This window comes from Helianthus annuus, chromosome 8 (genome assembly GCF_002127325.2).
Source record: "Helianthus annuus cultivar XRQ/B chromosome 8, HanXRQr2.0-SUNRISE, whole genome shotgun sequence".
NCBI classification, from domain to species: domain Eukaryota; kingdom Viridiplantae; phylum Streptophyta; class Magnoliopsida; order Asterales; family Asteraceae; genus Helianthus; species Helianthus annuus.
The window spans coordinates 158756758-158772388 of NC_035440.2; the positions used below are offsets into that span (position 1 = coordinate 158756758).

The 15631-nt window shown below is 38.0% G+C and overlaps 1 long non-coding RNA gene across 1 annotated transcript; it reads left to right on the plus strand.

Annotated features, from left to right (window-relative positions):
* The first annotated feature begins 11319 nt into the window (after window positions 1-11319).
* LOC110907782 lies at window positions 11320-14136 on the plus strand. Its single transcript, XR_002573986.1, has 3 exons — window positions 11320-11456; window positions 12352-12429; window positions 14045-14136. It is a non-coding gene; the product is annotated as an uncharacterized LOC110907782 (long non-coding RNA).
* Window positions 14137-15631: the final 1495 nt, after the last annotated feature.

A 15631-nucleotide genomic window follows, 5' to 3' on the forward strand; every position in this document is an offset into this window, starting at 1 on the left:
TGTTAACGAAATCAAGAAAAATGATTTCTTTTCGAAACTGAAAAAGTCATTTGATACTTCACGACCCAATAGTTCAGAAAAGATAGATGGGGTGGGTAAAGGTCGAAACAAGAAAAATCAGTTTAAAAACCAAGGTATTGGGTTTGAGAAGAAGATGGCTAAACAGGTTGTCAAGCCAAAAGATAGGATAGATGATGTGTTTATTGCTGGTCCTAGCACTGAGAATGAAAAAGAATATATCTTTAGTCAAAAAGCTGTTGACGATTTCAATGCAGCGCAGAAGCTGAAAGTGGAAACTGTTTGTAACACTTTTGTCGAGTATGACAAAAGTGTGTGTTATCGTTGCAATGAAATCGGACATAAGGCTAAACAGTTTCAGAAAGTTTTTAAGAAACCAGTTGTTGAAAAATCTGTTAAAAAACAAGTGGTTGAGAAACCAAAGGTTGAAAAACCTAAGGTTCAAAACAAAAATGTTTCAAAACAAATCGTTCAAAAATCTCGACCAAAATCACCGGTTGTTGCAAAGGGTAAACAAGAAATGGTTTCTCCGATCCGAATTCTTAAAAGAGGTGAAAAGTTGAAGTCGGAGGATAAGCCGAAATCGATTTTCGAGATTGGCGAATCTTCTACGTCTCACAAGACTTCAAAGTTTTACCCCAAAGCAAAAGTTTTTGAAAATCAATCTTGGATCGTGAAATCGAAACCGCCAGTTGAAATCAAGAAAATGGAAAGTGTTTTGAAAAATGAGTCAAATCTTGTTAAAGATGATGTTGTTTTGTTTAAATCTGAGCTTGATAAGTTATTGTCAGAATTTCCCACACTTAACAACTAAGTAAAACAAGATGTGAAAGAAAATGCGTCAAATGTCACATTTAGCTTTCCTAAAATCAATGAGAAGTGCGATGTAGTGCTTGGATCCGTGTCAGAAGTCAAGAAATCGTGGGCATCATTGTTTGAGTAATGTGTTTGTGTGTTGGTTGCAGGGGCTGCCCAAGTCTGTTCTTTCGAGGTGGATAATGGACAGTGGAGCATCACGCCACATGACTGGGTCATTAGCTCTCTTGTATGATGTCAAGGCTATAAATGGAAGCTACGTGGGGTTTGCTGGAAACCAATGTGGCAGAATTGTCGGCCAGGGAAAGCTTACTAATGGCGTGATATCTTTTGACAAAGTGAACTACATTGTAGAGTTGACAAACAATTTGTTAAGCATATCACAAATATGTGATAAGGATTTTAGTGTTCATTTTACAAAATCAGAGTGTTTGGTTTTAAAGCCAGGGTTTAAAGTCCCTGATGAGTTGGTGCTGTTGCACGCTCCGAGGGTTAACGATCTTTACATTCTAGATATGAGCGCTGCAACGCCAACAACTCCTCAAAAACAATGTTTTCTTACATAATCAAAAGCTACTGAAAAAGAAACTGTGATATGGCACCGGAAAATGGGTCATATTCATGTACGAAAGATGAATTTTCTGGTGCACAATGATTTAGTTGAGGGTGTAAATGTTAAGAATTTTCATTTGCCTGATGATTGCATTGCTTGTAAAAAGGGTAAACAGGTTCGAAAGTCACATCCGCCGAAGATGCTCAACACAATCAGGTTACCTCTCGAGAGATTGCATATGGATCTCTTCGGGCCTGTCAACGTCAAAAGCATCAGCGGGGATTCTTATTGTTTGGTGGTGACAGATGATTATTCGAGATTTTCGTGGGTTGCATGTTTTGAGAGAAAAGATGAAACTTTCGAGATGTTGAAGATTTTGTTTAAGAAGATGGAAACGGTGTACAAGCTGCCAATCAGGAGAATTCGGAGTGACAATGGAACGAAGTTCAAGAATAACAAAATGTACGAGTTCTGCTACGAGAAGGGGATATTACATGAATTCAGTGCGCCATACACACCACAGCAAAACGGTGTGGCTGAACGAAATAACAGGACCCTGATCGAAACTGCACGTACAATGTTGGCCGATTCCAAGCTTCCGATTTACTTCTGGAGTGAAGCAGTTTCAGCGGCATGCGATACTTTGAATCGAGTTCTCACCATGAAAAAATACAAAAAGACGTGTTTTGAGCTGCTACACCGTTACAAGCCAAATCTTGAGTTCCTAGAACCTTTTGGCTCTCCGTGTACTTTTATAGATGAAGATGGTAAATTCGGAGCAAAAGCGAATGAAGGGTTCTTTGTAGGTTACGCCAGCCCGCTAAAAAGGGTGTTTATACCATGTCTGGGGAAGGTGATTCAGGTCCATCATGTGGATTATCAGAAGCACACGCCATCGCAACAACTTCCCGGACAAAGATTCCTGTTCGACTACGACAAACTCTGGGAATCGTTTCATTTGCCGTCCGAGCCGAGTGATGAGGAACTTGCTCTTATGTACCTGTATCAGCAAAGTCAGTCACAAGAGCCAGTATCTAGACCGCTAGATGTTCCTATACCCACCGTGGGTACTCACGATGATGAAGCAGGACCAAGTGGAACTATTCATGAACCGCCAGAGGAACCAGCTCTGTCATTTGACATTTCTGACGAGTCAGAGGAGGAACCCGCTCCTACCTTTGACGAGGAACCAAATGAGACATCAGAGGAGGCTGTTGATCAAATCGTTGATCTCGACATTTCGAATCTGGAATCGGAAGTAGTGGTTCCTGATACGGTGATGCCACGGACGCTGTCTTACCACCCTTCAGAACAAATTATTGGCGATCTACAGAGTGGTGTCAAGACGAGACACCAGATAGACCATGCTTTTACATGTTTTTATTCATCTATGGCTGATATGCAAAAAGAAGTCTCACTTAAATGTTTTATTTCGCAGATAGAGCCCAGGACCTACAAAGAAGCATTGACCGAGGACAGTTGGGTGAATGCTATGCAGGAGGAACTGCAACAATTCGAGAAATTGGGCGTCTGGAGACTTGTTGATTTGCCAAAGAATCAGAAGTTGATAAAGACGAAATGGGTGTTTAAATGTAAACGTGATGACAGAGGAGTCGTGCTAAGGAATAAAGCACGTCTAGTGGTCCAAGGCTTCAGCCAGCAGGAGGGAATAGACTATGATGAGGTTTACGCGCCGGTTGCAAGGCTTGAAGCAATTCGCATCTTTCTAGCCTTTGCATCTTGGAAAGATTTTAAAGTCTATCAACTTGATGTTAAATCTGCTTTCCTGTACGACACAATTAGAGAAGAAGTTTACGTGGGGCAACCACCGGGGTTTGCAGATCCACTGAACAAAGACAAGGTGTATCTACTGGATAAAGCATTATACGGTTTGCACCAGGCCCCGAGAGCCTGGTATGAGACGCTTTCGACCTACTTGCTGGGCAATGGGTTCATGAGAGGCACAGTAGACAGCACTCTGTTCACAAAAGAAGAAGCAGGCCACTTGCTGATCGTGCAGATATACGTTGATGATATCATTTTCGGTTCCACCAACGACGATTTGTGTAAAGAGTTCGAGAGAGTAATGAAGAAGAAATTCGAAATGAGTTCGATGGGGGAGATGAAGTTCTTCCTCGGGCTGCAGGTAGAAGAAATGCCCGACGGAATCTTCATTCACCAGTCAAAGTATGTAAAGGACGTGCTCGACAAGTTCGATATGACAGATTGCAGTCCTGCATCCACCCCCCTCGCGCAGAACCATGGTATTTGTCCTGATGAACAAGGCATGAAGATGGATGAAACGTTATACCGATCGATCATTGGGTCGTTAATGTATCTCACAACTTCCCGTCCTGACATCATGTACCCGACATGTCTCTGTGCAAGATATCAGTCGAATCCGAAGCAGTCACACCTGACGATCGTCAAACGCATCTTACGGTATTTGAAGGGCTGCCCAAGCATCGGCTTGTGGTACCCTCGTTCGGGTGACTTTACTTTATCCGGTTTCGCTGATTCAGATTTTGGTAGCTGTAAGCAGAATGCAATGTCCACCACTGCTGGGTGCCAGTTCTTCGGAACTCGGCTTGTTACCTGGCAGTGCAAGAAACAAACTGCAGTTGCGCTCTCCACATGTGAGGCTGAGTACGTCTCAGCTTCTAGCTGTTGCTCACAGATCCTCTGGATCCAACAGCAGATGCGCGACTTCGGTTTGCAATTCTTGGATACACCAATATTTGTGGACAATGAAGCAGCTATAAATGTTACTAAAAATCCGGTTCACCATTCGAAAACAAAACACATTGAAATCCGTCACCATTTTATAAGAGATTGTCACGAGAAGAAATTAATACAGATTGAACATGTGGGCACCGATGATCAGAAAGCTGATTTTTACACAAAACCTTTTGATAAAAAAAGATTTTACTATCTTTTAAGGTTAAATGGGATGAAAAATCTGCAATCTGGGAGGGTAATCGAATGTGAAGCCGAATTGGGCGGCGATTTGACATGAACCGTGTCGTGTTGTCACTTTCTTTTGTACAGTTGTATTTCCTGCTTTTCGATAAAAACAAAAACACAAAAATATGTTTTAGTTTTAGGGGGAGATATTCGCAGAAAAATACAAAAACATGATAAAATCATAAAAATCCAAAAACATTAAAAAATGTCAAAAAGAGTTGTGTAGTATAGGGGAAATGATAGTACATCAGCTAGACGGGCACGGTATGCTAAAGAATTGTAATGAAAAATGCTATTAAGCAGTCTTGCTAAAGATGTGCCGGTAGGTTTTTACAGAATTAGTAGATCAGTTTGGGATATAAACCTAAATTTAACTTGCGTTTACGTGGGGAACACCTCCAGGATATATAGGTAACCCCTGAAATCCTGTTTGAAAGGTCCCGTCTTCTGAGATACTAGGTCTTTATGCTTAGTGATATCTAGGGTATTATCCCGGGACTTCTGCTGTATGGAAATACTGACCTAGTCCCCGGATAATAATTTTCGCAAAAAGCTTTGAAACATAAGCTTCACCCTCAGCAGACTGATGAAACAATAAAATTGATAGTCGCTGCTGTTGAAATATAAAAGATCCTCTAAAGGGGACCCACCTTAAAGCCGAACCGTCATCTCTCTGCTGAACGGAAGTTCTGACCTGAGCTCTCACGGTTTCGCATCTAACCCCAACAGATATCAGCTGTGGTATATTCACCTGTAAGACTGAATACTGCGATCCGAATACGGGAGTATATACTGAGGTGGGGACACATGTAAACGTTTAAGTCTTAAAACACTAATCACATATCCCGAATAGATTGAAAATTTTGTGAGAATTTAAGTGGATCAATATATCGGCAATCTACGCGAACTGTTTAATGCTTAAAATGTAATATCAGCTTAACGGTACTTGTGTTCTGTCGGCAGCTGATATGATCCCCTAACACGCTCACAAAAATATTGTGTGTACATAGTTTCAGTTTGTCCAGATAAAATCCAAAAATATTTTCATTTCTCATTTTATTTTCGACAATCGATATTGGGGATTGAAAGATCAAAACCTTTGTGCAGATCATGTCAAAGATTGATGAGGGTTGGGTAAGCTGGTGATTGCAAACTGAGATTGGTATTGTATTTGTCAGATAAAACTTGAAGTGTTCAAAAGTTCATTAAGTTAAACTGTTTTTGAAATGAAACATCAGGATACTTCATAAATCTGATCATCCAAGGCCATTAACTTGGACTTGGTGGGTCAAACAGTTGACCAAGGTCATTGACTTGAACTTGGTCAGCTGGGTGGAACAGTGTTTAATCAGTAAATTACTTAAAATGAAATGTTTTAAAAAATCAAGTGTGTGACCGTTTGAAACATAACATACCGTTTGAGAATGGTTGACCGTTTGAATCTTGATCATTTCGTTTGAAAGGTTATGACCGTTTGAACATTTCAAACGGAAGGGTCATAGGTATAAATACCTCAGACGTCCGTTTGAAATGTCATTATATCATTTCGTTCATTTCAAACGGTCAAGGCGATTTCAAACGATCTCGTGTTCATCAGTGATTTCGTTGAGTTTTCAACCGGATCTTGTGATTTTCTTTGGATTATTCAGTTCTAAGCATGGTGAAGGTTAGTTTTTGAACTATTGTCATCTTATTTTGCACTATTTCCGTGTCGGCAATGTTCTGTTACGCATATTATTAGATCTAGGGTTTCTTTTATTGCAAAACTTCATATGAATCAATAGGGTAGTGTAGGTTTTGATGTAATTTCATCGTGGGATAGTTTGATTGTTCAGATTTGTGGTGTTTATCCATCTTTACAAGTTGCAGGTATGTTAATGTATAGATTTAGGATGTTTTAGATGTTTTGAAATGATGAAATTGATATCAGTGTACTCGGATTCCAACAAAGAACAAATCCTTACCAGTAATTTGTGTGATTTGATCCTTAGATATTGTTTAGGGTTTGAACCAGATTTCAAACGACAGGATCCTAACCGTTTAAGTAGTATCCGTTTGAGGTGTTTCGTTTGAAATCAATCGTTTGAACATAGGCCGTTTGAATGTCTGTCGTTTGAAAGCAATTTGTTTGAACATACTTTGTTTGAATGTTACTCTTCGTTTGAATGTTACTCGTTTGAAAGCCATCCGTTTGAAATTGTTATATTTGTGTTTAACTGTGTTGAATGATTGTGTTTTTGCAGCCAACTTCGGTATTATTCAATCCTATTCACAATGTTTGCTGCAATCTGGATGAGAAACAAAATCCGAAGTTGTCAGAATTCAAAGATATTCTGGAATTCATGAGGAGAATACCTATTTTGAAGGCCTTGACAGAGAGACGTTTAGTTTTCAGATCTCATATCAAACGCTTTTGGAAGAATGCTTCGTATGATGATCAAAACAAAACAATTAACTCAGTTGTAAAGATAAATGGTGAAAAGAAGCCAATTGTCATTACTGAAGCAGTTATTCGAGAAGTAATCGAGTTTCCGGATGAAGAGAATTCGCCAACAAAATTGCCAGAAAAGATGGTCAAGGGTTGCTTACTAAGGATGGGATATGTTGGTGACTTGAACAGTGCCAGTTATTTGAAGTCGAAATTCACAAAGCCTTATAAGTTTCTTATCCATTCAGTTCTGATATCAATGAGTCATTAGAAAGGCGGTTTTGATACCATGCGTGACTATTTGATGAACATGGTTGTAGCTCTTGTATTGAACAAAAAATATAACTTCTCTCATATTGTTTTCCATCACATGGTTGAGGAAATAGTTTCGGATAGAAAGACTTGGTTATATCCAAGATTTGTGCAGATGATATTAGATCATGCTTATCCGAATTTGAATAGAGATGAAAAAAATGATCTGTTGGTGTTATCGCACATGGATAATGATTCTATTAGAGCTTTAGCCAAATATCATCCAAAACATCCAGAGCCAACTAAATCTGCTGACCTATTTGGAGCAATTAAAGATAGTAACTATCAGGATCCTGATCCTGAGAATCATGAGCATTGGAGAAACGAAGAAGAAAGAAAAGAGAAAAGTTATGATGAAGAGCTAAAAATTCTTAAAAATTTCATATCTAAGAGAAGTGAATGGTTCTTAAAAGAAGAAAAGAAGAAGACAAGAAAAAATACTCCTACTGTTAAATCAGGCGAAGAATCTTCTTCACAACCGAAAAAGAAACAAAAGAAAGCAATTTCAATGTCTTTGGTTGATGAACCTGAAGATGATGTTCCTGCTGTGAATGTTGAAAAGGAACAAGAGATGGCTGGTGGTGAAGACATAATAATTGATGCAGATTTGTTTACAACAGACACAGATTTTGTTGAAAATGTTGTGCAGACTGTCACTTCTGATATTCAGAAAGAGAAAGAGAAGGTGATCGATGATATTGAAGGTGATGACGTTGATAAAGATACAACTAGTTCTTCAAGTTCCTCAGAAGATGAAGTTGTAGATGAGTTTGAACGTCAAAGAAGGATAAATGAGGAGATTGAGAATGAAAGGTTACTCAGAAAAAGGAAGAGGCAAGAAGCAGATGATGATGCTCCTTAAGTTCCTTCACCAGAGCATGTTACAGAATCTCAATTATCTCCAAAAATTAGAAGGAAAGCTGGTGGTCGTAAGAAAACAACTCCAAAGATCAAAGTTTCAAAGAAACCTCAGAGAATTGTACAAAAGAAGCAACCTGAAAAAGATAGTCAAAAATCTCCAACACCTCCACATGAAACAGCACCACCACAATCACCTATACACCAATCCCCACAAAAACAACCTACACCTCCAAGACAACCATCACCTACTCCTCAATCAACACCACCACCACAACAACCATTTGTCACGTCACAAGATATCTTCAGCACACCTCCACTCACCCAAGTACAACCTGGTTCTTCTAGTAGAGGTCTTCTGACACCGCAAGATAACCTGCTAGATGTTGGAGATTTCGACTTTGCAAACGCTTCTCAAGTTAGAAATGTTGAAAGAAAAGTTGAAAAAGTTGTTGCAGAAAACAAAAGGTTGGCAGCTGAGAACAAGAAGATAGCTGATAGAGAAAAACTTCTGGCAGTTCGTGCGCAGAAGTTAGAGAGTGAAAATAAAGAATTGGCAAAGAAAGTTGATGCTGATCAGACTGAAATCGATATTCTAAAAGTTCGCTTGTCTAAGCTTGAAGAAGAGAAGAATCGACGTGATGGTCAGAACGAATATTACAAGCTTAAGAACAAAGAGCTTGCAGCAGCTAAAGCGGTAAGTGACCATGAAGTCTATATGCTGAATAGAGTGGTCAAAAGTATGCTTGGAATGTCAGTCGATCAAAGGTTTGAAGAGTTGAAAGTAGAAGAGGTTCGTGCTGAACGTCAAGCAGAGATAGAATGGCAGATGAAGGATAAGGGTAAAGGAGTTGAAGGAAGCTCGGCTGTGCCTGAAATGGCTCTAGTACCTTCAATGGTTACAGAGAATCCTGAGCCTATCTCTGCAGTCTCTGGATTATTCGAAGAAGAGACGCCTATGCATGAGTTGATAGGTAATAGCGATGAGGAAGAGGATGATGAAGATGATGATGATGATGATGATTTTGTATTCTCTGCTAGCAGTCATAATTCAAAAGGTAACGATGATGATGATGCTACAGGAGGTTCTGGTGTTAGAGTTACAGAAGCTGCTACTGAAAAGGTCGTTGATGATTTGATGAACGACACAGTGAATGAAGAAAGTGGTGAACCTTCGGGAAAGGGGGAGTCAGGTAAGACGCAAATAGTTGAACATTCTGAACCACTGTTCTTGCGTTTAGATGTGTATAGGGAGATGCTAAAAGAGGTAAATCCTGAGATTCCTTTCGACTTTGAAAAAGATTTGGAATCGTTTGATATAAATAAACAGCAAGATTATAAGTATGATTACGTTGAAGAGGCTGATCAATATGATCGAGTTGAAGTAGAGGAGTGTTCTGATAGTGAAGATGTTGCTGTAGATACATCAAAGTTTCCAACGTTGATGGAATTCTTCGCAGCAGAAAATAGGGAAGAGTTGCGACAGAAAGTCACTGAAGCTGTGAATGAAAATGTCTTTGAGAATCTGAAGAAAGATGCTGAGAAAGAAAGTCAATCTAATGTTGAAAAAGAAGATCGCTCGAAGTGGTTCAAAGACAGTCATGAGAGAAAGTTCAAGAGGCCTTTGAAGTATTTCCAACGTGATAGAACTATTTCTCTTGGCGATATTATAAGTTGGGGATTTCTGCCACAAGTGAACGCGTACGCTATTCGTAGGGAGTACGGCGTCCAATACTTTGAACGTTTATGTGACATTATGTCATTACCGTGGTGGGACATCGAAGAATTATCTAAAGTGAGAAGCTTGGATTACCCTGTAAGGCAAAATGACAAGGCGATGTGGGGATACATTAAGTATGAAGCTCTAAAAGGTTTTCAAAAGTGGAAGCCTCATTGTCCTAGACGTGTTCAAAGGGTAGATCCAGTGACTGGTGTTACTGAAACAATTCTGAATGTAAAGCCTCCAAGAACTATGAAGACAATTCCTATGCCTGAAATGGAGCAGGAGTTCTATAAAGGGTTTATTGTCCGTTTGAAAGTGTATGTGTTACTTTCAAACGGTCAGGTAATGCCTATATATAGGTTAGTGGCTTCTCATTTTCAAACGGTCAGGTCTGTCATGTAATGTTACTCTGCCAAAATTTCAAATGAAAGTGAATGAGAAGCAAGTAGTTAAAGTATCTGCAAAGTATCTTCATCTATTTTCTACTCTTTCTATCTGATTCTACTCTGATTGAGTGTTTCCGCCACTCAATTAGTGTGTATTGCTCAAATTGACTCGTTTTAGAGGTCACACTGATCCTACACGTACACACAACATATGTTGTGCAGAGGATCAAAGAGCACATTCGAAGCCTGAAAAACCTCAACATACAGACAAGTTAAACACTTAGAAAATTTTTCAATTCAAAACACATTCAAACGAAATTACACCTCACACGAAACTACATCTTCAAATGAAATCATCATTTCATGCGAAATAACAGATTGGAACGAAATCATTTGTTTGAAATGAAATTACAGTTTAAAACGAGATTACTTTTTGAAACGAAATAGCTCAGTTCAAACGAAATCACATCAAAAACGAAATAGCTATTTTGTTTGGACATGACAAACTCATATCCATAAGCAGATGATCAAATTGATGAACTGGGTTTGTAATTCAGTGAATTCCGAGCATATGTGTTCGTTTTTTTGTTCAATTTTAACCACAGAAACTTCCTAGATCTAAGTCCAAACATACAGATCTGCCGACTTCAAACGAAAACAAGTGATTCGGTTCAAATTGACACCCTAAACACCATCTACAACACATTCCAAGTTCAAAGATATGTTAATCGGTCATTTTTATTCTCAACCAAACCCTAGATCTACGTTTTTGATTCTGTTCATCGCCGACACATAAATCTGGGTCAAATAAACACAGCTGCTCACCTTTCCCGTGATCTAAGATGTGCAAACCAAACTTAGATCAAATATCAAACAACAATCGGACAGTATGATGGCTCAAATCGAAGCTTTTTGGAATTTCGTTTGAAATCGCTATGATGGTGACTTTGAAACGAAATCAGAAAACTGATGTCTTTCAAGCAAAATACCCGGCTATTTATAGACGTTTTAATTTGGTGTGAAATTGTAACGTCCCAAAACCCAAATGTTTAACTTACGCATGTGTTTCCTTGTTTTATGGCATGAAGTGGGTTAACCGGTTTTAAATAACTTAGTTAAGGTATGAGTTAAATGGTGAGGAAGGAAGTTTGTGACAAATAAGAAAAATGGCAAACTTGAGGGACTAAACTTGGTGGAATGGAATTAAGTTTATATAAAAAAAAGAGAAAGAGCTAAAATGTGCATATGTGTGTGCGTGAAGTGTCTGGAGAAAGAAAGAGAGGAGAAAACCCTCTTACAAGAACAAGTATGCAATTCCAACTCAAATCAAGGTCAATTGGATGTGAAATCAATGCATGAAAGAAGAATCCTTACCATCTAGACAAGATAAAACATGTGGTAAGTTGTAATTTGTGATTTGGTGATCTTGTATGAAGTGGGTTTGTGATCAATCCTGAAATTTGTTGAAATTGAGCATGGATATGTGTTAGAATGACCAAATACAACTTGTTTTTTGTATGATATCAAGTAATTTGATGTATGAAGGTGAAACCCACTTGGGTTAGTGAAAATGGCGACATGGGTATAACACCCATGTCCAATCCGTGTTCAAAATTTGATGTAGTATGTTGTATGTGATGAATACTTGTTAGATAGGTTGAGTATGGTATGGAATTAGGTTGATTTTAGTTGTATTTGATGGATGAAGGAAATGGGTAGGAAGATGAGCATAAGATGCTTGTACAATGTGCTAAAAAAGTAGTATGCACACCAAGTGTTTGTTGAAATGCCTAGCTCAGATTAATAGATGAAATGGTATGCAACTGATGGATGAAAGTGTATAATGTGTGGAGGTGATGTAATTCGATGATAATTAAACATGAGAAATATGTTTTGAATGGAATACATGTGGGATTTTGGTTAATTATATGATTTGGTAAACACTATGCATTAGAAGTTGTACTATATGCTTGGGTAATATGATGCACATTATGTGTATTGCTATATGAGTATGAAATGTGTATAATGTCCATAGTATAATCTATTAATGTTGAGAATGTATGAGGTTAAGTTGATAATTCAAATGATGGACAGTTGACTTTTTAAAAGTCAACTGTGCATAAATAGCATAGTAAGATAATTGGCCACAAATGTAGTGTTAAGGAAATCGCAAGGCACATGCTATATCAATAAATGTTATGTGTGACGATATAAAGAATTATATGGAATGAATATAATTTAGAATGTGCGTGTATGCTAATAATGCGGTAACCATAATGACATGAAAGTATAGGATCATGTCAAGGTGGGTGGAACCGTGGAAGGCTAACGGGAAGGATGTGAGGAAGCAAGTATGAAACGGACGCTTAAGGTAAGTGATTTCCGGGGTCACTTCTTAATTATAAATGAAATTTGGTATGTTGTATATAGGGAACCATGTAAGAATTTACGGGTAAGGGTAAGTACCAAGGTATGTTCATATGAACTTCATCTATCCTTAATGTAAATTAAGATGATAGTTTCATCGTGTTAATGGAATATGCATTATGTTGTTGAATGTTCATCGTGTTAATGGAATGTGCATTATGTTGCAGAATGTTCATCGTGTTAATGGAATGTGCATTATGTTGCAGAATGTTCATCGTGTTAATGGAATGTGCATTATGTTGCAGAATGTTCATTGTGTTAATGGAATGTTCATTATGTTGTTGAATGTTCATTATGTTGCTGAATGTTCATCGTGTTAATGGAATGTGCATTATGTTGTTGAATGTTCATCGCGTTAATGGAATGTGCATTATGTTGCTGAATGTTTATTGTGTTAATGGAATGTTCATTATGTTGTTGAATGTTCATTGTGTTAATGGAATGTGCATTATGTTGCTGAATGTTCATTGTGTTAATGGAATGTGCATTATGTTGCTGAATGTTCATCGTGTTAATGGAATGTGCATTTTGTTGCTGAATGTTCATCGTGTTAAACGAATGTTTATTATGTCACTGAATGTTCATTGTTTTAATGGAATGTTCATTATGTTGCTGAATGTTCATCGTGTTAATGGAATGTGCATTGTGTTGCTGAATGTTCATTGTGTTAATGAAATGTCCATTATGTTGCTGAATGTTCATCGTGTTAATAGAATGTGCATTATGTTGCTGAATGTTCATCGTGTTAATGGAATGTGCATTATGTTGCTGAATGTTCATTGTGTTAATGGAATGTTCATTATGTTGTTGAATGTTCATTGTGTTAATGGAATGTGCATTATGTTGCTGAATGTTCATCGTGTTAATGGAATGTGCGTTTTGTTGCTGAATGTTCATTGTGTTAAACGAATGTTCATTATGCTGCTGAATGTTCATCGTGTTAATGGAATGTGCATTGTGTTGCTGAATGTTCATCGTGTTAATGGAATGTGCATTATGTTGCTGAATGTTCATCGTGTTAATGGAATGTGCATTATGTTGCTGAATGTTCATTGTGTTAATGGAATGTTCATTATGTTGTTGAATGTTCATTGTGTTAATGGAATGTGCATTATGTTGCTGAATGTTCATCGTGTTAATGGAATGTGCGTTATGTTGCTGAATGTTCATTGTGTTAAACGAATGTTCATTATGCTGCTGAATGTTCATCATGTTTGTTGGAACTTAGTCGGTTATTTTGTTAGTAATTGCATTGATTTGTGTTGATATGTTTGTAGTTAAGGCTCAACTTACAAATAAGTGAGTGTGACTTGTATGTATGTATGTATGTATGTAGATATGGAACTGTAGCGTGTGTAAGTCGTGTGAACTTGTATGCACGTGCATATGAATGAGATACGTATGAATGTACGTAGATATATGAAAGTGTATACACGTGTTGTAATCTAATGATTGTAGATCACTGGTATACGTATACATGAAGATGTGGGTTTTCAATATGTTTCAGATTACGTACCCCTAACCATGTTACTATTGAGAATGAAATATATGGAGTGCAGGTATGGGAACGCCGGACCCTCGAGGAATTGATGTCGGACTCGAGTAAATAAAATTGAGAGGATGTTTCAATGGAATACATTACGTAGCTAGAATGTGATATCGCCTGTTAAGGATATGTATTAAATTATATATGATGTTACCATGTACTAACGTGTTGGTTATATATGGTGACCTCAGGTTACAGATATTCATGATGGACAAGTGTAAGAGGGTCGAGTTGAAGATCATGGATTTTTCGGGAAAGCGGTCCCATTGTTGTAATTATTTGATAACATAGTTACATTAAATAAATGATGAATGATGTATTCATGTTAAAAGGTTTGACCTTACGGTATTCAAGTATGTTAGCGTAGTTAAAAGGAAGAAATTTTACGGTTCATTTTCCGCTGCGTCGTTTTCGGTCGAATCAGGATTAGGGTCTTACAAGTTGGTATCAGAGCCCTGGTTTGAGTGAAACCAAGTACTTGGAGATAGGTACTTGAACTCAAACATGTGTGTTCTTGTGACTAGGAACCCGTACAATCCAAGTCTCGATCAAGACCAGAAGGTAATCATGGATGATTGAGGAGGATGTTATGAGGATGCGGTCTAGGACCGACACCAAAGCATGTTGTGAGACAAATTGACCCCAGGTACGTAAATTTTAGTATGTGGGTACCGGTGATGGTAATACCTCCCGAAGGAAGGGAAATTTTAAATGAGAAATAATGATGATATAGTTATAAAGTTTTGAAAATGTTACACGAGCCGAAACCCAATTCTCCGGGTATAAGGTGATGGTTACATGAAGGCACGAGGATAGTATGTGGATTGCGTACCTGGCCAGTGCGCAAGAAGCATACGACCCTCGTGAGGCCATGATAATTATCACATGTATGTCTGGTAGGATTGGAAAGTAAGTAGACGTGTGGGTGAAAGGAATGAAAAGTATGAATGAAGGTTGGAATCCGTAGGTGAGTACAAATCAAACTTATGTAGAATGGAAAGTATGAATGACGGTTTGAATCCGCAGGTGAGTACGGATCAAACTTATGTAGAATGGAAAGTATGAATGAAGGTTTGAATCCGTAGGCGAGTACGGATCGAACTTATGTAGAATGGAAAGTATGAATGAAAGTTTGAATCTGTAGGAGTACAAATCAAACTTACGAGAATGACAAGTATGAAAAACACATAAGAAAGAAAGGTAGAATGAAAGGCTTGAATCCGTAAGTAGGAACAGATCAAACTTACAAGAATGAAAAGTAGAAATGAAATGTTTGAACCCGTAAGCAAGTACGGATCAAACATATGCGAATAAAAGATGCGAATGATAGATTTGAAAGGAAGGAGTCATATCCGTAAGTAAGCATAGATAGAACTTTAAGAATGAGTTGTAAATGAAAGAAAGGTAGAGACCCTAAGTGAGTATGAATGAACGGGATTGAAGGAGGAATTGTGTTTCTCTCCCCAACTAAGGAAAGTATGTATATTGTAAGTAAGTGGTATTTATAGTTTTATCCTATTAAGCATATTGCCTGATTAACTGAATGCATATGTATATTTATATGCAAAGCATATATGAACACGTGTGGGATGGATTCTAG